Raw genomic sequence first — 24303 nt, 5'->3', positions numbered from 1 at the left:
ATATTTTTGTTTAGTACATATTTTTAGCTACGTAGGTAGCATTAGCTAGCACTAGTTGGTGGTACCTGCACCTTGCACTAGTTGGTGGTACCTGCACCTTGCACTAGTTGGCGGTACCTGCACCTTGCACTAGTTGGCGGTGCCTGCACCGTGCACTAGTTGGCGGTGCCTGCACCGTGCACTAGTTGGCGGTGCCTGCACCGTGCACTAGTTGGCGGTGCCTGCACCGTGCACTAGTTGGCGGTACCTGCACCTTGCACTAGTTGGCGGTGCCTGCACCGTGCACTAGTTGGCGGTGCCTGCACCGTGCACTAGTTGGCGGTGCCTGCACCGTGCACTAGTAGGCGGTGCCTGCACCTTGCACTAGTAGGCGGTGCCTGCACCTTGCACTAGTAGGCGGTGCCTGCACCTTGCACTAGTAGGCGGTGCCTGCACCTTGCACTAGTAGGCGGTGCCTGCACCTTGCACTAGTAGGCGGTGCCTGCACCTTGCACTAGTAGGCGGTGCCTGCACCTTGCACTAGTAGGCGGTGCCTGCACCTTGCACTAGTAGGCGGTGCCTGCACCTTGCACTAGTAGGCGGTGCCTGCACCTTGCACTAGTAGGCGGTGCCTGCACCTTGCACTAGTAGGCGGTGCCTGCACCTTGCACTAGTAGGCGGTGCCTGCACCTTGCACTAGTAGGCGGTGCCTGCACCTTGCACTAGTAGGCGGTGCCTGCACCTTGCACTAGTAGGCGGTGCCTGCACCTTGCACTAGTAGGCGGTGCCTGCACCTTGCACTAGTAGGCGGTGCCTGCACCTTGCACTAGTTGGCGGTGCCTGCACCTTGCACTAGTTGGCGGTGCCTGCACCTTGCACTAGTTGGCGGTGCCTGCACCTTGCACTAGTTGGCGGTGCCTGCACCTTGCACTAGTTGGCGGTGCCTGCACCTTGCACTAGTTGGCGGTGCCTGCACCTTGCACTAGTAGGCGGTGCCTGCACCTTGCACTAGTAGGCGGTGCCTGCACCTTGCACTAGTAGGCGGTGCCTGCACCTTGCACTAGTAGGCGGTGATGTAAAGTACTTAAGTAGTACTTTAAAGTATCTGTACTTTACTTTACTATTTATAGTCAACTTTTACTTCACTACATTCCTAAAGAAAATAATGTACTTTTTACTCCATACATTTTCTCTGACACCCAAACGTACTTGTTACATTTTGAATGCTTAGCAGAACAGGAAATGGACCAATTCACACACTTATCAAGAGAACATCCCTGGTCATCCCTACTGCAGCTGATCTGGCGGACTCACTACTATCTCTACATTTGAATTTGAAACGATTCATACTTTTACTTTTGATACTTGAGTATATTTAAAACCAAATACTTTTACTCAAGTAGTATTTTACTGGGTGACTTTCACTTTTACTTGAGTTGTTTTCTATTAAGGTGTCTTTTACTATTACTCAAGTATGACAATTGGGTACTGTTCCCACCACTGCTAGTAGGCTGTACCTGCGCTAGTTGCCAAAACGCCGGTATTTTTCATCCTATAACAGTAGCTTGTTTTCCATACTTTTAAATAGTGAGTCAACATGTTTCAGCACTTTAATTTCCCTGACTGATCAAAACTCGCTTACTGACGCTCTCTCGTCTCTCTGCAGCAGACAAATAGTAAGCAATTTGTTTAGAACATAAAATCTCAATAAAATCGTAATATTGAATTGCAATACAAACGTAATCGTGACAATCTCAGTGCATATCGTATCAGACGTATCGTGATAACGTCATATCATTCGGTACCTGGCAATTCCCAAACCACCATGTTGTGTGTGGCACCACTAACATTTTCAATCTCCTACATCGTAACTTGAGCCAATGTTGACATTACTCAAATTGCGCTGAAATGTCGTTCCGTAGGAGGAAGATGACGACGTTCAATCTGGGGACACTACTGAGTTCACAACAAGTGGGAGCCCCCCCCCCCCCCCCCCCCCCCTAAAAGTCCTGAAAGCTGTTGTGACTGACCATGAATGTAATCTGTGGTACCAGGCTTCAATTTCATTATGTTGTCTGTGCCATGCTTCGCTGGGATTGAGAGGATCAGAGTTGATCTAATACATTGACCCAGCTGTGGCACGTTATTCCCCCTCCATCTCCTCTTTTTCCCTCCCATCTCAGTCTGTTTGGATGGTTTCCTCTGCTGTTTAGACATTATTTGAATTAGATGCGCAGTGCACACCATCCCGGACAGTGCTGCGTTTTCTATCTCTGGTTCTTCTCGCATGGACTTTGCTGCTTCAGCAAACCTGTTGAAGGAGCAAAACCACCAGAGCCGGATTTTTAGAAAGGACCAAAAGCCTGTTATCTGTTCCGTTAGCTACGGAGGTGAGGACGCAAGATGCTAACCAACTGTGTGTGGAGTATGTGCTCCTGCGTGGGTCTCAGGCCAAGCAGGTAGGACCCAGAGAATGCCCCATGTAGCTTTAATACATACCATTTAGCAGACCCTTTCATCTGCCTGACATTAGTGAGTGCATACATTGTCATATGGGTGGCTCCAGCAGGAATTGTACCCATGACCCTGGCATTGCTAGTGCCATGCTCTACCAACTGTGCTGTTTTACATGGAAGTTGTTATTTAAGTCAAGAGCCAAAATGCCAGTTGCTGTGCCATGGATCCTATGAGCTGTGGATGTGGCCAGTTGTACTGTCGGAAAGGTTTCTAGTGAGGTTTCCAGGGCACAGGTAGATGCTGGGATGAGCATCCTCAACAATCTGCACACAATACACAATAATGATGAAGTGAAAACAGGTTTTTAGACATTTTTGCAAATATATAAAAAATGAAATATTACATTTACATAAGTATTCAGACCCTTTGCTATGAGACTTGAAATTGAGCTATAAAAACAACAACATTTTTTCCCCTCCATTGATCATCCTTGATGTTTCTACACCGTGATTGGAGTCCACCTATGGTAAATTAAATTGATTGGACATGATCGGGAAAGGCACACACCTGTCTATATAAAGTCCTACAGTTGACAGTGCATGTCAGAGCAAAAACCAAGCCATGAGGTCGAAGGAATTGTCCGTAGAGCTCCGAGACAGGATTGTGTCGAGGCACAGATCTGCGGAAGGGTACCAAAAAAATGTCTGTATCATTGAAGGTCCCCAAGAACACAGTAGCCTCCATCATTCTTAAATGGAAGAAGCTTGGAACCACCAAGACTCTTCCTAGAGCCCGGCCAAACTGACCAAGAACTCGATGGTCACTCTGACAGAGCTCTAGAGTTCCAGTATGGAGATGGGAGAACCTTCGAGAAGGACAACCATCTCTACAGCACTCCTCCAATCAGGCCACTCATCAGTAAAAAGCACATGGCAGTCCACTTGGAGTTTGGGTGCCTTTTGGCAAAGACTCTCAGACCATGAGAAACAAGATTCTCTGGTCTGATGAAACCAAGTTTCAACTATTTGTCCTGAATGCCAAGCGTCACGTCTGGAGGAAACTTGGCACCATCCCTACGGTAATGCGTGGTGGCAGCATCCTGCTCTGGGTGTGTTTTTCAGCGACAGGGACTGGGGGACTAGTCAGGATCGAAGCAAGGATGAACGGAGCAAAGTACAGAGAGATCCTTGATGAAAACCTGCTCCAGCCTGTGCACGTGCGTGTATGTGTTTAAAGACCTTACAGAACTATATAGGAGAATACTGTAGGTCTCACTTTACTCCAGAATGTCTGTGTGGGCACCAGCACTGTAATCCCAGCCTAATCTGAGATGTCTTTGTGTGCAATCTCAGAATCCACAATGGGACCTCTAAGAACGGAAATCCAACGGCACTCAGTCCAACCCCCCCCCCCACCACGGGGAAATGGACCAGGCACACTGGTATTTGTCAATAGGAGTGGGACAGGCTCATGTGATCAGATGGGAGGGTGGGAGAAGAGAGCGAGATAGCTTTAAACCCTTTAACAGTAACATGATTTAGGATGGTGTGTGTGGTTGGTCAGTTGGATGCAGCAGAAACACTGGCACCCAGGCAATTGTGTTGTTCGACACTGCTGTCCCAACTTAATTTTTAAAACGAGACAGTCTAAACAAATCCTTCCAATGTATTCTTACTCAACCCACACTAGAATATGGATACGAGACAAACTCCGTCTATCCCAACCCAGTAGACATGGTAAATCAGGAGTAGGCCGGAACACAAACAAGACCGATTCTCCTCAAGGGGCTCTGTGGGTAGCCTGGATTCAAGTGCTCGCCCGCTCGCATATTTGGGAATAATGTGCCTTTGTATGCAGACATTCTGATACTCCACGGGTGGTGGTGCAAAGACAACGGCTTGTCTCTGCTCCACATTTTCCACTGTCTGGCTAGCAATTTGTTTTAAATTGTTTTCATTAATAACACAGATTAATTGGACTTGGAGTTATGAAGTGAACTAGCAAAGTCATTACAGCAAAGCAATAAGCAAACTCTGATCTGATTGGTTAAGTTCAAGGGGGGAAGCTGTTTTTAATCACATTGAAGATTAGTGCGTATATAACTTTGATATTGCCTAAATAAAAAGCCTATTCTGGTGTTTTTATGTTGTACTTGTAATGGTAGGAGAAATGTTGCAGGGGGATACTGTCTGATAATGTTTTTGATCATTTGTAACAGGGTGATATTTTTTATTTGCTTTTTTAAATTGAAAGAATAACAAGACCATGATTATTGGACGCCCGGTGTAAAGTGTGTGTGTGTACTTGTGTGCTTTTGCGTGAGGGGCTGCGGGTGTACGTGCTAAGCCACAGCTTATAATTTATTTGGCACATCTTAAATAGTTAACTTATCTCCAGCTCAGGGCTACAGCTATCTATTACCAAGAAGCACGATCAAGCTTCTTGGTTACAGCAGAGACAATCAATCCCCTACTAGAATAAAATCCCTGCTGCCTAAATTTGTTTTGTGCATACATTTTATATATACACTGCTCAAAAAAATAAAGGGAACACTTAAACAACACAATGTAACTCCAAGTCAATCACACTTCTGTGAAATCAAACTGTCCACTTAGGAAGCAACACTGATTGACAATCAATTTCACATGCTGTTGTGCAAATGGAATAGACAAAAGGTGGAAATTATAGGCAATTAGCAAGACACCCCCAATAAAGGAGTGGTTCTGCAGGTGGTGACCACAGACCACTTCTCAGTTCCTATGCTTCCTGGCTGATGTTTTGGTGACTTTTAAATGGTGGCGGTGCTTTCACTCTAGTGGTAGCATGAGACGGAGTCTACAACCCACACAAGTGGCTCAGGTAGTGCAGTTCATCCAGGATGGCACATCAATGCGAGCTGCGACAAGGTTTGCTGTGTCTTTCAGTGTAGTGTCCAGAGCATGGAGGCGCTACCAGGAGACAGGCCAGTACATCAGGAGACGTGGAGGAGGCCGTAGGAGGGCAACAACCCAGCAGCTGGACCGCTACCTCCGCCTTTGAGCAGGAGGAGCACTGCCAGAGCCCTGCAAAATGACCTCCAGCAGGCCACAAATGTGCATGTGTCTGCTCAAACGGTCAGAAACAGACTCAATGAGGGTGGTATGAGGGCCCGACGTCCACGGGTGGGGGTTGTGCTTACAGCCCAACACCGTGCAGGAAGTTTGATTTCACAGAAGTGTGATTGACTTGGAGTTACATTGTGTTGTTTAAGTGTTCCCTTTATTTTTTTGAGCAGTGTATTTTTATTTTTTTCCCTTCAAATAAACAAATCAATATATATTTTATATTTGAGATTCTTCAAAGCAGCCACCCTTTGCCTTGATGACAGCTTTGCACGCTCTTGGCATTCTGTCAACCAGCTTCACCTGGAATGCTTTTCCAAAAGTCTTGCAGGAGTTCCCACAAATGCTGAGCACTTGTTGGCTACTTTTCCTTCACTCTGCATTTCAACTCATCCTAAAAGGTCAGGTGATTGTGGAGGCCAGGTCATCGGATGCAGCACTCCATCACTCTCCTTCATGCTTCACGGTGGGAACCACACATGCTGAGATCATCCGTTCACCTACTCTGGGTCTCACAAAGACATGCCGGCTGGAACCAAAAATCTAAAATTTGGACTTTTCAGACCAAAGGACATATTTCCACTAGTCTAATGTCCATTGCTCGTGTTTCTTGGCCCAAGCAAGTCTTTTCTTATTATTGGTATCCTTTAGTAGTGGTTTCTTTGCATCAATTCAACCATGAAGGCCTGATTCACGCAGTTTCCTCTGAATAGTTGATGTTGAGATGTGTCTATTACTTGAACTCTGTAAAGCATTTATTTGGGCTGCAATTTCTGAGGCTGGTAACTCTAATGAACTCTGCAGCAGAGGTAACTATGGGTCTAGCATTCCTTTGGCGGACTGATTGATTGTCGTCTCTCTTTGCCTATTTGAGCTGTTCTTGCCATAATATGGACTTTATCAAATAGGACTATCTTCTGTATATCACCCCTACCTTGTCACAACACAACTTAATGCTCAAACGCATTAAGAAGGAAAGAAATTCCACAAATGAACTTTTAAGGCACACCTGTTAATTGAAATGAAGCTGGTTGAGAGAATGCCAAGAGTGTGCAAAGCTGTCATCAAGGCAAAGGGTGGCTACTTTGAAGAATCTTAAATATAAAATATATTTTGAATTGTTAAATTTTTTTGGTTACTACTTGATTCCATATACATAGTTTTGATGTCTTCACTATTATTCTACAATGTAGAAAATAGTAAAAACATTATTTTTTTTCTCCAATTTTGTGATTATGATCTTGTCTTATCGCTGGAGGTCCCCAATGGGCTCGGGAGAGGTGAAGGTTGAGTCACGCGTCTTCCGAAATATGACTGGCCAAGCCGCACTTAACAAGTGCTCGCTTAACCTGGAAGCCAGCCGGACCAATGTGTCGGAGGAAACACCGTTCAACTGACGACCGCAGTCAGCCTGCAGGCACCTGGCCCGCCACAAGGAGTCGCTACTAAAGGAAACCAATAATAAGAAGAGACTTGCTTGGGCCAAGAAACACGAGAAATGGACATTAGACTAGTGGAAATATGTCCTTTGGTCTGAAGAGTCAAATCTTTTTATTTTTGGTTCCAACCGCCATGTCTTTGTGAGAAATTGCAGTCCAATTTGCAGCCCAAATAAATGCTTTACAGAGTTCAAGTAATAGACACATCTCAACATCAACTATTCAGAGGAGACTATATGAATCAGGCCTTCATGGTTGAATTGATGCAAAGAAACCACTACTAAAGGACACCAATAATAAGAGACTTGCTTGAGCCAAGTAAAGCCCCCCTGGCCAAACCCTCACCTAACCCAGACGACGCTGGGCAAATTGTGCGCCGCACTATGGGACTCCCGCTCCCCGTCGCACTTGGGAGGCCTACGAGATACTGCTTTTGATTGCAGAGAGATAGGCCTAGTGCAAACCATTGCTTGCAGCAGCGCTACTGCACTGTGATATCTTAAAGAATTGTATCAATTTTACTTATTGTTTTAACGGAAAACAACAGAAAACGGCTGTTTTTAAACGTTAAGAAAATATGTCCATTTGTCACATCTCTTACACACACACACACACACACACACACACACACACACACACACACACACACACACACACACACACACACACACACACACACACACACACACACACACACACCCACCCATCCATCCTCAGGAGCCTGTGCTGTTTCTCAGTATAAGCCCAAGCTTTCTCTCTGCTGCTGATTCTCCCTGTGTGACTTATGACTCATATGCAGTCAGGTGGGAACAATAGCAGCAGCCAAGCACAGAGCCCCAAGCAGGGAGGTAGACACATGCATCAAATTTAGACAATGTCTCTTTTCCTCTCTGTCCCACGGTGCACATCCGCTCCCTACCAGGGATCCCCACATCTGTCCTCTGTCATGTCCACAACCATGACAATAGCTCAGCTTTAGTTTCATGGGGGCAGTTTGGGTCACTGTGCAAAGTGGTGGTAAAAACAACAACAAAAAGTTGGTTGGTTGGTAATTGCCATGGACCTCACAAAACAATATTTTCGCGATACTTTGGTGCCGATACGATATGTATTGCGACTAATACGACGCTGCTAGAACATAATGTTCTGAAGACCTTATGCTTCTTAGCTTGGTGAAAGTGTCGTTGTCCTATGGATATTTTGCGTACAACCTTCTCACAATGTTCTGAGACTGTTGAAGGATACTCAGCTAGCACATAATGTTCTGAGAACCCCATGTTTCTTTGGTGGGAAATTCAGTACATAACGTTTCCTCATGGTTTAATTTAAGTAGTGCTCTCAAATTGTTCCAAAAATGTTAAGAAACAATGCTCTTCTGTGGGAATTTCTACAGGTTTCCTCGTGGTTCTATTTAAAGTTATGTTCTCAGAACATTAATAAAACGTTCCATAAAAATCACAAGAACACAGTCGTAACGTTCTAAGAATGTTATTTAAAAACCATATAAATTCCGTTCTTGGTGTCAACAAAACTCTCTCTGTCCTCAATTTTGTTAAGTGAGTTAAGGTGTGCTGGCTGCGCACACTAATTGGCCACACCTGATCTTAATGAGTGCATGTTGCCTTAGAAATTGGGTCTTTTTTGAATAGACTAAAAAGAACAGCTTTGTATGAGTTAAAAAAAAACATGGCATGCTAGCTCCGTCCTGGTGGCGCCGTGGACTAATTTTAGGGATAGAAAAAATAAATGTATTTGCATGATTAATGCCTAATCAAAGGAATTTCCATGTGTCCTATCTGTGCTTGGAGTTAAAAACAGTTAGACAAAACTAAGCTAGCAGGGTTAAAAGTATTATTGAAACATGTTCTCTGATCGTTATTTAATTACCTTCAAATAACCTATCATTTCTGTTCTCAGAACGTTAATAAAACCTCCTTGGAAAACTTTTAGGGAACCATAGTAAAATGTTCTCAGAACCTCCCTGCAACATGCAAAGTAACGTTGCCAGATCAGGCAAAATGGTCACGAAAGTGATGGCTTCATTCCCAGAACCAAAAACGTACGTTCCCACAACTTCCAAGGAACCAAATGTGCTAGCTGGGGATTCTGACGGGTCTCACTATTTTATATGTTTTGAGATTTGATGTTCCAAACATTGCTCACTATTTGTCTGCTACAGAGAGACGAGAGATCATGAGAAAACAAGTTTTGATCAGTCAGGGAAATAAAAGTGCTAAAAGCATGTTGGCTCACTATCTAAAAAGAAGATGGAGAACGAGCTAAAGGATGAAAAATACTGGCGTTTTGGCGCAGGTACAGTCAACTAGTGCTAGCGAACGCTACCTACAGTAGCAAAAAATGATTTATATATTTACACTGAGTGTGCAAAACATTACACAGGCCTAGAGAGAATGAATGAGTGGGATTTGATCAAGCTTGGTGGTTGGTTGGTGCTCAAGGCTATTTCCTGGTTTTGCTTGTTTTGAACTACTCAGCCCAGTGACCTAAAGGGGTGACTGACCTGGTAGTCTGAGCTCAGTCATCAACCACCAGCAATGCCACCCAACAATAGCAGACTTCTATGAACAATACACTGAGAGTACAAAACATTAGGAACACTTTCCATGAGTCTGACCAGGTGAATCCATGTGAAAGCTATGATCCCTTATTGATGTCACCTGTTAATTCCACTTCAATCAGTGTAGATGAAGGGGAAGAGACAAGTTAATGAGGGATATTTAAACCTTGGGACATGGATTGTGTATGTGTGTCATTCAGTGGGTGAATGGGCAAGACAAAATACAGTATTTAAGTGCCTTTGAAGGGGGTATGGCAGTAGGTGCCAGGCGCACCGGTTTGTGTCAAGAGCTGCAACTCTGCTGGGTTTTTCACACTCAACAGTTTCCTGCACAGCTCGATAACAGATCCTAGGTCAGTCTAGGTGCTCTGTTGTTGTCCTGTACTCTAATGCTCTCGCACTAGCCTTCGGGCAGTTCAATCTCCACTGGTTGGCCATGGGTCAGTTTAGATGCCTTGCCATCTGTTGCGCAATGCTTTAAACAACCAGCAAGTACTGAATGTATGAATGGGACAGAGGTACCATGCTGCTTCCCAAATGGCACCCTATTTTCTTTTTGTAGTGCACTACATTTGAACAGGGCCCATAGGGAAAGGGAATAGGGTGCCATTTGGGATGCTGATTAGTAGTGTTGGTGGTAGTTTGAAAGTGAGTGTTAAAGAAAAAAAAATAATAATTCTAGCAATATAGCAAAAAGGTGCCATCTTTTGGAGGAGATTGATGCTGTTAATGAACCCCGTAAAGCAGTTTCAGACGTACTGAAAAGCGCTATGCACATACGAGCCGTGATCGTTCGTTTACATACTGTATAGATATGAGCTCTCGCTAGGCAACATTTTGAATTTGAATGCACTGTGTGATGACTTCGTTTAACTGTCAGAGCAGTATTGAGGAGCTGTGTCGGGAACGTTGATATGCCACGTTTGTTTAGTTGATTAGTTTTAATGCTTCCCCAAAGCAATGCATTTGGATGTCATCTCCTCTGAGAAATCCCCCCCCCCCCCACCTTCTCTCAACTGTTATTGCTGAGTATAATAAGGCTGGTAATTGCCAGGGACCTCACAAAACGATATTATCACGATACTTAGGTGCTGATACGTATTGCAATTCTTATGACCCAGCTAGCACATAATGTTCTGAGAACCATATGTTTCTTAGAGCTAGGTGAGAGTGTGCGTGGAGGTCCTATGGTTATTTTACATACAACCTTCCCACAACGTTGTCTCCAGACTGAAACCCTGCTCTCCAGTCAGCGGGAGGCCAAGCCAGTCGCCGGTCTAGAACTGTTTTATACCGTGTTTATACAGTGACTCAGACCTGTTTGGAGGAAGCAGAGCATATGTACTAGTAAACACTTGAACCTCTCTCACTAAAAGGGCACTTTTCAATATCACTGCTCCCCGAGCTCTTGTTTATTATAATCGATGACATCAAAAAAAATGTGTATCCATCCGTATGTACGGCCACATCACCGATCGCCATGGCAACAAGTGTCCCAGAGCAGCCTTTGGAGAGAAGGAAAACAAAAAGCCACGGCTGGCCCCATGGCGTCGCCGATGGCAACTGAGACGTAGGACGCACTCCAGCTGTTGTATATAGGGTGATTGGCGAAAAGGCTTTGCGTTTTTTTTTTTTTTGCGATAGTGGCTGTGGCATATTATCCCTGATGTCTCCCTAACGGGCCCCAATCAAGACAGCGCTGCGTCTCAAAGGGCACCCTATTTCCTATATAGTGCACTTCTTTTGACCTCCGCGTTTTGGGCCCCGGTAGAAAGTACTGCACTATGTAGGTAATAGGGTGCCATTTGGGCCACAGATTGAGCATCTCATCAGGGCTGGAGAATCACAATCCACCAGCATCTCTCTGCACAGCTGCAATTAACTCAGAGCGCTGCCCCCTGTCTTTCTGAGACGGAGGGGGGAGAGGCACGGCGGGGGAGAGTGAGGGAGAGAGACTCTAAGGGGGTGGAGGAGAGGGAACGGGGAAAGGATAGAGGGAGGGGGAGGAAGAGAAGCATAGGATGGGAATGGAAGAGGGGAAGATGGAGGGAGAGGGAAAGCAAGTGATAGTCAAATGGATCGAGAGAGGGTTGAGGTGGGAGATAGGGAAGGGAAAAGCAAGGCATAAGCGGTAGGGAGAGAGACAGAGAATGGGGTCTTAGACAGGCGTACACAACAAGCAGTCAATCTGGAGAGAGAGACATTGAGAGAGGAAAAAGTATCGTCTCACTTTCGAATCAATATGTATCATGTCAAACCATGGACGAGACAGAGCCCACTTTTTTTTTGGAACAAACGATTTGATGAATTTCTTTCCTGGATAATCTTGTCATCTCAATGACCTGCAGGAGTAGCCTAAAGCATGTTTGATCAACAGCACATTTTAACCTGGCATGCGTCACTGCTATGTTGTAGATAAGCCAGCTAAATTGTGAGCTGTCTAAACAAACAGTGTAAACACTATGGTCCAATTGTCACACTGAGATTTTCCCACTGAGCTGTGTGACCGGAGTCAGTTACCCAGTTCCACATTCTCACGTTATTGCGGTGTTTATTCGAATACGGTGTCCTCATCTCTATTTTGTTTTCACTACATATCAGTGTTTTGTTTTCACTAGGATTGTCCGTCCACCACCCCTGCTGGGACAAATGCTGATCTGGGGTTAGTTTAGAATTTCCCCCACTATTGGTTAAGGTTAGGATTGGGGGAAAGGAAGCTGGTCTTACATCTGTACATAGGGGGAAACTTTGCCTCAGCGTGACAGATCAGATAAGAAATGACAAGGTAGATGGCACCAACGGCCCCCGGTCAGAAGTACTGCACTATATAGGTAACAGGGTACCATTTGGGACGCAGATACATTGTCTGTCTGAGTGCCATGTAAATCAATGTCTACTCTCAGGGTCACGTCCTTATAAGCCTGTTTAAATAGAGGGTGTTTGACATAACGGAGGTGAGTTGTACCAGTGGAGTGGGAGGGAGATGGAAGTTTAGATGAAGTGATGCTGTTAATGTTGTTTATGTTTTGGATGTCCGTCAATGTCATAGTTTGAAGCCCAAGGCATATTTCCACATTGTGTGGACATTTTTCTGCTCTACTCTAACGTTACTCTTCATCTGTTCTAAGTAATTCATCTGAAACAATTCATTGTGTTTACTGAGGGGACTACAGTTGTCTTTGCATAGTTAGTAAAAAAAAAAAAAGATCTGCCATGTTCTTCCATCCCCTCGAATTTACAAGACCACCAACGCCATCCTCTTCATCCCTCTCATGGAAGCCAGCTCTCCCCATCTCCCTCATATGATTGGAAGCGCTTCACCGTCGTTTTAGTGCCGCGGCGCCTTCTAAGAAAACTCCAATTTGGGTGATGGATTGTGTCAAATTGTCCTCCATAAATATTTATTAAGGAGCTAATTTCCGAGACAGCTAGCGCTGATAAAATGGAGACGCTTGGTGTGGACTCACAGGAGACGCCGCTTTGGGAGGGACATACAGTTGGAAGTTTACATACACCTTAGCCAAATACATTTAAACTCCGTTTTTCACAATTCCTGACATTTAATCGAAGTAAAAATGCCCTGTTAGTGCAGAATGGTGTTTTTTGTTTTTTTCACTGCTAACTGTCATTTTTATTCAGACATTCAGAACAACACATATAAATAATCATAACATTTCAAATATAGAAAATAAAAATACATACAAAAATAAGACACAAATATCAAAAAGAAGTAACAAAGACAAATAGGAACAAATTTGTGTTGATTTGGCACTCGAGCATCAATACATTACCCATCCCCCAACACTGTCAACCAAGAGTCAAGACTAAACCAATTCACCTTGGTGGTGTGCGGACTGGTTTTGCATTACTCTTAACGATTTCGCACAAACCAGAAAAAATGCAATAATATGTCTGTATCTATACAATCACAGTGTTATGATTGAATTGTGGTTTATTTGGTAGCATTTCGTAGTGTGACTGATTTTACTAATTGCATTTGTACTGTACAAAGTTAGAGGTGCACTATTTGATAGATTCCCAGAGATTCCCGGAGGAAGCCAAGAATAGGTCAGTAGCCTACAGAGTAATATGCCAAGAATACAAATGCTGAATTTGAGTGCCAGGTCTCTCTCCATTTTCAATGTTAGACAAGTCTCCAAGTGCTGGCTCCATAAATGCATCTGCGAACACATACACAGTCACTCTTCTATTAACAAAGGTGATATCTGACAAATGAACATATCCTATGTTGAAACCTAATACTGGTCTCTACCCATCGACAACCGTTGGTGAGGCTAGAGGTGAGGCTGGAGGTGAGGTCTTTGCCAGAAGCTGAAAATGTCCCAGGTCTTCCATGGCCTGCATCCTCACCAGACATGTCATCCATTGAGCACATTTGGGATGCCCTGGATCGACGTGTACGACAGCATGTTCCAGTTCCCGCCAATACCCAGCAACTTCGCACAGCCATTGAAGAGGAGTGGGACAACATTATAAATGCCACATTGAACAGCCTGATCAACTCTATGCGAAGGAGATGTGTCACGCTGCATTGAGGCAAATGGTGATCCACGCTCCTACCGTTTTTAAAAAGGTGTCTTTTACCAACAGATGCATATCTGTATTCACAGTCATGTGGAATCCATAGATTAGGGCCTATTGAATTTATTTAAATTGACTGATTTCCTTATATGAACTGTACCTCAGTAACATCTTTGAAATTGTTGCATGTTGCGTTTTCTTTTTGTTCAGTGTAGAATACAAAGGGTTTTGTTTGGACCAAACACAATACGTCACTGAGTACCACTTTTCATATTTTCAACCATGGTGGTGGCTGAATCATGTTAAGGATCTGCTTGCCATCGGCAAGGCCCAAGGATGAATTATTATAAAAGAAACGGAATAGAGCTAAGTAGAGGCAAAATCCTAGAGGAAAACCTGGTTCAGTCTGCTTTCCAACAAACACAGGTGACAAATTGTAGCCTAGCCTAGTGCCTAGTTACAGTTTTGACTTAAATTGGCTTGAAAATGTATGGCAAGACTTGAAAATGGCCGTCTAGCAATGATCAACAACCAACTTGACAGAGCTTGAAGAAGTTAAAAAATAATAATGTGCAAATATTGTATAATCTAGGTGTACAAAGCTCTGCGAGACTTGCCCAGAAAGACTCACAGCTGGAATTGCTGCCAAAGTGGATTAATAACATGTATTGACTCAGGGGTGTGAATACTTATATCAATTTGATTTAAATATGTGGAACGAGTCAAGGAGTATGAATCAAGGTTTGGAACCGGTTCAGGGAACAAAACCGGAAAAGGACAAAATCATTTGATACACGGAACCAGAAACTAAAGGGATCTATACTGTTCCGGAACGTTACTGATATTTTAAAAGCATGGGCACTTGTTTATATCCCCACTGAATGGTGAAGTCATTTAATTTCAAGTTAAATGTTAAAAAGTCAATTTCAGAGGTTTTAAAAGAAACGCCATGAATCGGTACTTTTGTTTTGGTTCGAACTCGAAGCCCCTATTCCGCATATTAGCTTGGGTCCTTCGACAGGTCATGCAAATCATATAACTTTGGCTGTGGAGGCATGGTCAATCCCATATAGGGCCCTTGATCCTTTGAACGGGTTGTGGCAATGAAACAGCGGTGACCCATTCAATGAAGGGAAGCGAAGTGGGCGGAGGGGCGATTTTCACGTGGAGCTTGGCAAAATGGGGTATGATTTGTTGACATGCTTGTAATCCAAACCCAACCCTGGTTTACTCCGTTTTAGACGAGAATTACTTTATGACCAAAATTATCCTATTTACACTTTGTAGTCAATTTTGACTCATATCTACGCCTCATAGGCTGTTTGTAAAGGGATTAGTTGCTTTTTAGGGGCACCAATAAGAAGAAGAGATTTGCTTGGGCCAAGAAACACGAGCAATGGACATTAGACCAGTGGAAATCTGTCATTTTGGTCTGATGAGTCCAAATTTGAGATTATTGGTAACCACCGTGTCTTTGTGTGACGCAGAGTCTGTGAACGGATGATCTCTGCATGTGTAATTCCTACCGTGTAGCATGGAGGAGGAGGTGTGATGGGATGCTGTATCGGTGCAGAATGCTGTGGTAGCCATACTTGTTAAGTGTGCCTTGAATTCTAAATGAATCACAGACCGTGTCACCAGCAAAGCACCCCCACATCATCTGGTTTGCATTTATTTGACCAAGAAGGAGAGTGATGGAGTGCTGCATCAGATGACCTGGCCTCCACAATCACCTGACCTCAACCCAGTTGAGATGGTGTGGCAGGGGATGGACTGCAGAGTGAAGGAAAAGCAGCCAACAAGTTCTCAGCATAGTATGTGGGAACTCCTTCCAGACTGTTGGAAAAGCATTCTAGGTGAAGTTGGTTGAGAGAATGCCAAGAGTGCGCAAAGCTGTTAAGACAAAGGGTGGCTACTTTGAAGAATCTCACTTTTTTGGTTACTACATGATTCCATATGTGTTATTTCATAGTCTTGATGTCTTCACTGTTATTCTACAATGTTGAAAATAGGAAAAATAAAGGTGTTGTAGGTGTGTCAACTTTTGACTGGTACTGTATGAAAGGTTATGTGAAAATCTATGTAAAACTTCATGTGAAATATCATCACATGTGAAGTGTTCCAAAAACACATGGTTTCACATGTACATAACATGTGGAAATGTCACACGTGAAATCCTGATTTTGGGTTCTTCCCATTTTCCATTCAGTCCATCAATTTGATGTATTTATTTATTCTTACTCTACCTCCTCTCCTCCATCTTTCCCCCACACTCTATCACTTTCTCTCAAACCCACCATCTGTCCCCTGTCACTTCCCTGGACCAGGACACTCTGAAAAGACAGAGAAAATGTTATCAAGCTATGCAGAAGGAAGATGAACAGAACCCTAGTTCTTTATGCAAACCTTCCTCTCTCTCTCACACACACACACACACACACATACACTTTACTCCTGAGATAGCTTTCCCTAATCCTCCCTCCCTCAGTAGTCTTACAGTTGGGGGAAAATATCTCATTTGCAGTGAATGCATAACCTGCCATGTGTAGACTAGACTGGGTTTTAGAGTCGGCGTAGGCTCTTCTCTAACGAGTCTTAATACTTCTCAGTGCTCACCGCACTCATCCCAATCACACAATGCCACAACGCTGTCTCTCTGCCATCAGTGTTTATGCTAATGTGAATATTTGTATTATCTCCAAGTGGGTTTAATGGAAGCGAATCAGGCACAGAAGCAGGCTTCCAAAATGGCCGCGTTGATTTGTGCGTGGACAAGGGTCGAACATCCAGCTCTCTAATTTCCATAGCTATCGGAGAAAAGAATTGTGCTCATCAGTGAACCAGTCCAACTCCAGGGGAAGTTTGAGTGATTGAGGAAACGCTTCTTAAAGTGAACTTGCTAGAGTGTTGAAGCTAATTTGGTTGATTTGAGAAACTCTGCTTAAAGTAATACAACTTGCCGAACTAATTTTAAGTTAACTTTACCAAGTGTTTTAAGTTAATTTCATCCCATGAAAAACTTAATGTAAGCACATAAGCTTGACCTTGCTAAAATTTGGCAAGGAGAAATTCTCTTAAGTGAACTCAATTAAGTGAACAAGATGAGCAAACCATGACCGGGCAGTTTTTACTTGAGTAAACTTGACCTGTCCTGATACTCACCTCCGTTACCTTGACCTTGTCTAACAACACTGTGTTTTGACACTGACACCCAGAGGGAAGTAGTGGTCTAGTGTAAACTATAAATCACTCACACAAATGTTCACGCAATGTTAGCAGGCCTCTAATGTTAGAGCTGGAGCTGTAAAACCAGCTGTTTCCCTCTACGTCCCAGTCGCACACATACACAAGTCGGTTCTCCTCCAATGTATTGCAGTTTAACAATGTGCGAATATGCGGTAGTACATCCGATTTGAATGCATTTTGGAATGTGCATGTGTTCTGAGACAGTGCCGACAGTTCAACGGAGGGTCAGGTCCGACCTGTTCATTGGAGGAGACTGTCGTCTATTTCAGGCTAGCTGCTGCCAAGCCTGGAGACAGAGCAAGAAGAGTCCAATGGAGTAACTATAGGTTAGGTCCTTGTACCCTCTCAATCCAGACCAAGTTTATAGTCTTCTCTACTCTAGACAAGTTCCTTCCTGCTCCTTTTGTCTATGAGTCTGTTTGTAATCCACAATGTTTTGGAGACGAGACACACTTATAACACTTTTTTACCCTTACTTTACCAGGTAAATTGACTGAACACATTCTCATTTACAGCAATGACCTGGGGAATAGTTAAAGGGGAGAGGAGGGGGGGTGAATGAGCCAATTGGAATCTGGGGATGATTAGGTGGCCATGATTGTACGAGGGCCAGATTGGGAATTTAGCCAGGGCACCGGGGTTAACACACCTCTACTCTTACGATAAGTGCCATGGGATTTTTAGTGACCACAGAGATTCAGGACACCCATTTAACGTCCCGTCTGAATGACTGCACCCTACACAGGGCAATTTTCCTCAATCACTGCCCTGGGGCATTGGGATATTTTTTTTAGAGGAACGAGTGCCTCCTACTGGCCCTCCAACATCTGAGGCATATGTCACAAAGCCAGCTAGACATATTTGGGATTTTCTAAAGATGGCTATTTTCAGTTGGCTTCATAGTCCTACGAAGTTGGATACTGATTAATCACCTGCCATTAGACCGCAGACATACTTATTTGGTCTGTGAGTTTGTACATAACCAACAACATTTTGGGGTCACGAGACACCTGAACTTCAGATCTCTTGCTTGTTTTGGTGGCGTCAGCACACCGTTGATAAACATATCACACCAGCTAGACAATGGGAGTTGGAATACACAAACCTCTCAATGCAAAATGGCCGCCTCAGTGTCGGCACGTTCCGCTATCAACAGCATGTTGCACGAGGTTGTCACATCATAGCCAGCAGGCACTCCATGCCAGGTGTCAGTGATGCCTATGCCCCGACTATGCCCGTTATCACTGGCATGGTGTCGATGCCAGGCTGTCACCAGAATTGAGTCCCCCCTTCCCCCTCTCTTGTGCTGGAGATGCCCTTGTTGTTCAGGGCCACGGTGAAACAGGAGAGGGGGCACTGGTTACAAGCTGGCCAAACAAAAGCTTTCCTGTGTGCCACAATGCCAAACACCACTTTAATCGATCAGGCTGCTGGGTTAGGGTTAGGCTATGACGTCAATCCCTAGGCTGAAAGCAATCCCACAAGTTATACTTCCTTTATCGAAAGGACAACGGAGATAGTCGAGAAAATAGTAGATACTAGTTAGTTTGGTATAGAGAAGAATATGGAGGCTTGGTAACATGGCGAGATGAAGGAATACTGTGTGTGTGTGTGTACAGCACGTGCATGTGTCTGTGTTTGTGTTTACGCGCACATTGCTATTGTGGATGAGAGCAGAGCAGAAGACGAATTTCCGTCGTAACAGATGGCCAAGTGAAGTTTGAAATTGTGGATTCAGATGAAAGGAACAAACTGACCGTTAGCTTTTCCTGTTCTCTGCAACAAAGGCTTTTTGAAGTCACCGCCAAGACAACCTGGTGATATTTATTTGAGGTGAACTCCTAAGTACCTCTGAGGGGCCCAGTCCTAAAGGATTTGGAGTTTGCTGCAAAACAAATGTCCCAAAATAGCACCTCAAATATGATTTTTCAGAAGAGGCTTGTTACAGAGGATATGGTCAAATGGCTGTATAATGGTGCGTGTGTAGCAGTCTAATGGCCCATGCTCATCCTGCGTGGTTAATAACCCTCATTAAAGTGATTTGTGCCGCCAGACACAGATAGAATTCTACACACTGCCGGCCCACACTGATAAATGGGCCTGCTTTCTCCATGTGCCAATACCCATAGCTTTCTCTGACGTTCCCATTCTGGTAGGCATCTGCAGACTTTAGTTTATCTCATAGATCTGATTTTGTTTCATGGTATTTCTGCGTGCGCGTGCACTACGCATGTGCCTGCGCTCTATACGGGGACGTGAGACCGTGGTAGTTTGGAGCAAGGCTACGTTGTGTCACTGCCTCTCACTGTAGTGCCTCTCACAGTCGTACTGGGAAGCCAACGAGGGAGAGTGAGGGAACGAAAGAGCGAGGTGTGGGTCAGATAGGATTCCCCCCATTCCCTCCTCCCTATGACAGGACCTAGCTACTGGGATAGCACATTACCCCCCCCCCCCCCTCCCGCTAAACACAGGAATAGCTCATACACACCCACAGACCAGCAGAGTGAAAGCCAGAACCGTAGCCATGTGGAAGCAGGTAAAGGAGTCCAGTTTGATTTAACCCTTAACTTTCATTTAACCATTTTTTAAAAAAGCTCTGCGTTTTGTAAGTGCTCACCATTCCAGCAATCTAGGGAGAGCGAGAGGCAGAGAGAGAGAGAGGGGGCAAGGTGGAACTGAGCTATTGGGATACTGAGGCGACATTGACCGTGGGGGCAATGCCCGAGCTGTAGCAGCTAACTGCCTAGTGGCTCCGGCTCTAAGGAAACAAATGGAAGCAGCTCTGAAACAGCACTAGAACTGTAGTTACTGTCATAGTTCAGCTGAGTTGCAGTTTGTATTCGGAGGATGTAGCAGGAAGTTGCTTTGGTGAGCTTGGGCTTTGCTTGGATCTCATATACAGTATTGTAGGCGATCTTCAGAGGGTTGTGCAGTGCAGCTACACAAGCTAATTATTGATCTATTTCGATAGTACAGTCAGGTGTGGAAGTGCTAGCTTTAGCTGGGATTTGATTGAGATTTTAAAGAGATAAAAGAGGTAGAGTTCTCATTTAGGTGACAAAAATGTAATTGAGGAAGAGGGAATGGCTTCAGTGAGCTTAACTGTGAAATAAAGTTGACACTTGCTTTACTAGGATGCACAGTAACCTTAACTTTTCTTGGAGGTGTGTAGGAGGTTTTTATAGTTTTGGTAAATGTTGTACATAGGGCTGTGAAGATAATTGAATTGTGGATTCATTGTAATGCAAGTGGTAGTAATGGCGCCAGAGGGGATGGCTGCCGTTTTACAGGCTACTAACTCTGCTATTTTGTGTGTTTTTTTTGCAATTGTTTGTAACTTATTTTGTACATAATGTTGCTGCTACTGTCTCTTATGACTGAAAATAGCTTCTGGATATCAGAACAGTGATTACTCACCTCAAAGATTATTTTCTTTAATGAGTCCAACGCGAAGGATGTACGGTTTCACAGAGTCGGGGTTGAACGACGACACGGATAATATTCATTTGGCTGGGTTTTCCGTGTATCGACAGAACAGCTATGTCTGGTAAGACGAGGGGTGGGGGTGTGCGTCTATTTGTCAATAACAGCTGGTGCGCGATGTCTAATATTAAGGAAGTCTCGAGGTATTGCTCGCCTGAGGTAGAGGTACTTCATGATAAGCTGTAGACCACACTATCTACCATGAGTTTTTATCTATATTTTTCGTAGCTGTCTATTTACCACCACAAACTGATGCTGGCATTAAGACCGCACTCAACAAGCTGTATAAGCCATAAGCAAACAAGAAAATGCTCATCCAGAAGCGGTCCTCCTAGTGGCCGGGGACTTTAGTGCAGGCAAACTTAAATCCGCTTTACCTAATTTCAACCAGAGGGGGAAAAAACTCTAGACCACCTTTACTCCACACACAGAGACGGATACTTAAGCTCTTCCTTACCCTCCATTTGGCAAATCTGACCATAATTCTATCCTCCTGATTCCTGCTTACAACCAAAAAGTAAAGCAGGAAGTACCAGCGACTCGCTCAATATGGAAGTGGTCAGATGACGCGGATGCTCCTCTATAGGACTGTTTTGCTAGCACAGACTGGAATATGTTCCGGGATTTATCCAATGGCATTGAGGAGTATACCACCTCAGTCACCGGCTTCATCAGTAAGTGCATTGGCGACGTCGTCCCCACAGTGACCGTACGTATATATCCCAACAAGAAGGTATGGATTACAGGCAGCATCCGCACCGAGCTTCAGGCTAGAGCTGCCGCTTTCAAGGAGCGGGACAGTAATCCGGACGCTTATAAGAAATCTCGCTATGCCCTCAAATGAACCATTAAACAAGCAAAGTGTCAATACAGGACTAAGATTGAATCCTACTACACGGCTCTGAAGCTCGTCGGATGTCTCATGGCTTGCAAACTATTACAGACTACAAAGGGAAACTCAGCCGTGACCTGCCCAGTGACACGAGCCTACCAGACGGGCTAAATGCCTTTTTATGCTCGCTTCAAGGCAAGCAACACTGAAGCATGCATGAGAGCACCAGCTGTTCCGGACGACTGTGTGATCACACTCTCCATAGCCGATGTGAGTGAGACCTTTAAACGGGTAAATATTTACAAGGCCGCAGGGCCAGAAAGATTACCAGAGCGTGTACTCAGAGCATGTGCGGACCAACTGGCAAGTGTCTTCACTGACATTTTCAACCTCTCCCTGACCGAGTCTGTAATACCTACATGTTTATTATCTGTGCATAGTCACTTTACCACAAACTACCTCGACTAACCTGTACCTCCACACATAGCCTCGTTATTGTTATTATATTGACTTTTCATTTTTTACTTCATTTAGTAAATATTTTCTTAACCCTATTTCTTAAAATGCATTCTTGGTTAAGGGCTTGCAAGTAAGCATTTCAAGGTAAGGTCTACACCTGCTGTATTCGGCACTTTTTAATTTGATTTAACAGTTATTGTAATTTTAGTTTACTTTTTTTTTACCTTGCAAAATGCATCTTTGAAATTGACATACCAAAAGTAATACAACACAGCTTTGGTGACACCCCTATCTTAAAAACAACTGATTTGACAGCTTTGAACATTTGAACTGTTCCGCTCTGCTAGTAAAATGATTATGAGCTATTGCTGCTATTTGACAAACTATACTTAAATATAAAGTTGAATGCCCCCTTCACCTAAAATGAATGTATTAAGACATTTTCTTGTTTTTTTAGTTGACATTTATTGCCCATAATTGTCACTGTTATACGATAATTGTGCCAGCCCATATCATGCGATTTGAAGGGAGTTGAGATGCATTCCTTACATTAGTTGTAGTAGTTAGTCGTACTGTACTGTAGTTGTACTGCCTAGTTGAACTGTATATTTTGCTGTATTGCAGTTTCATGTAGCTACATTAAAGGGATAGTTTGAAATTTTGCAATTATGCCATTTTTTTTCTACTTACCCAGAGTCAAATTAATTAATGGATACCGTTTTTATACAGTACCAGTCAAAAGTTTGTACACACCTACTCATTTCAGGGTTTTTCTTTATTTTTACTATTTTCTACATTGTAGAGTAATAGTGAAGACATCAAAACTATGAAATAACACATAGGGAATCATGTAGTAACCAAAAAAGTGTTAAACAAATTCAAAATATATTTTATATATATATATATTTTTAAGTAGCCACCCTTTGCCTTGATGACAGCTTTGCACACTCTTGGCATTCTTTCAACCAGCTTCATGAGGTAGTCACCTGGAATGCATTTCAATTAACAGGTGTGCCTTGTTAATTTATGTTATTTCATTCCTTATCAATGCGTTTGAGACAATCAGTTGTGTTGTGACAAGGTAGCGGTGGTATACAGAAGATAGCCCTATTTGGTAAAATACGAAGTCCATATTATGGCAAGAACAGCTCAAAAAAGCAAAGAGAAACGACAGTCCATCATTACTTTAAGACATGAAGGTCAGTCAATCCGGACAATTTCAAGATCTTTGAATGTTTCTTCAAGTGCAGTCGCAAAAACCATCAAGCGCTATGATGAAACTGGCTCTCATGAGGATAGCCACAGGAAAGGAAGACCGAGTTACCTCTGCTGCAGAGGATAGGTTCATTAGTTACCAGCCTCAGATTTCAGCCCAAATAAATGCATCCCAGAGTTCAGGCAACAGACACATATCAACATCAACTGTTCAGAGAAGACTGCGTGAATCAGGCATTCATGGTCGAACTTCTGCAAAATAACCACTACTAAAGGACACCAATAATAAGAAGAGATTTGCTTGGGCCGAGAAACACGATCAATGGACATTAGGCCGGTGGAAATCTGTCCTTTTGGTCTGATGAGACCATATCATTTTTGGGGGGGTTTCAACCGCCGTGTTTTTGTGAGACGCAGAGTAGGTGAACGGATGATCTCCACGTGTAGTTCCCACTGTGAAGCATGGAGGAGGAGCTGTGATTGTGTGGTGGTGCTTTGCTGGTGACACTGTCAGTGATTTATTTAGAATTCAAGGCACACTTAACCAGCATGGCTACCACAGCATTCTGCAGCAATACGCCATCCCATCTGCTTTGCACTTAGTGAGACTATCACTTTTTTTTCAACAGGACAATGACCCAAAAACCACCTCCAGGCTGTGTAAGTGCTATTTGACCAAGAAGGAGAGTGATTGAGTGCTGCATCAGAAGACCTGGCCTCTACAATCACCTGACCTCAAACCAATTGAGATGGTTTGGGATGAGTTGGACCGCAGAGTGAAGGAAAAGCAGCCAACAAGTGCTCAGCATATGTGGGAACTCCTTCAATACTGTTGGGAAAGCATTCCTCATGAAGCTGGTTGAGAGAATGACAAAAGTGTGCAAGCTGTCATCGGGGCAAAGGGTGGTAACTTTGAAGAATCTCAAATATAAAATATATTTTGATTTGTCACACTTTTTTTTGCTAAATACA

The 24303-nt window shown here is 43.8% G+C and overlaps 1 protein-coding gene across 21 annotated transcripts in view; it reads left to right on the top strand.

Annotated features, from left to right (window-relative positions):
- The window catches only part of LOC129862751 (pleckstrin homology domain-containing family A member 7-like), a 167434-nt gene that overhangs the window by 50141 nt on the left and 92990 nt on the right, over positions 1–24303 (top strand). Inside the window, exon 1 of one of the 21 annotated variants that reach the window (XM_055934694.1) lies at positions 19772–19878. The exons of 19 other annotated variants lie outside the window; for them this stretch is intronic. The gene's annotated coding sequence lies outside the window, so the exon portion shown is untranslated. Of the gene's footprint in view, positions 1–19771; positions 19879–20066; positions 20211–24303 lie in introns of those variants that run through there. One more of the 21 variants, XM_055934695.1, reaches the window with a different exon arrangement.

This window comes from Salvelinus fontinalis, chromosome 9 (genome assembly GCF_029448725.1).
Source record: "Salvelinus fontinalis isolate EN_2023a chromosome 9, ASM2944872v1, whole genome shotgun sequence".
Lineage (NCBI taxonomy): Eukaryota > Metazoa > Chordata > Actinopteri > Salmoniformes > Salmonidae > Salvelinus > Salvelinus fontinalis.
This window is presented reverse-complemented; position numbering and strand designations above follow the sequence as displayed.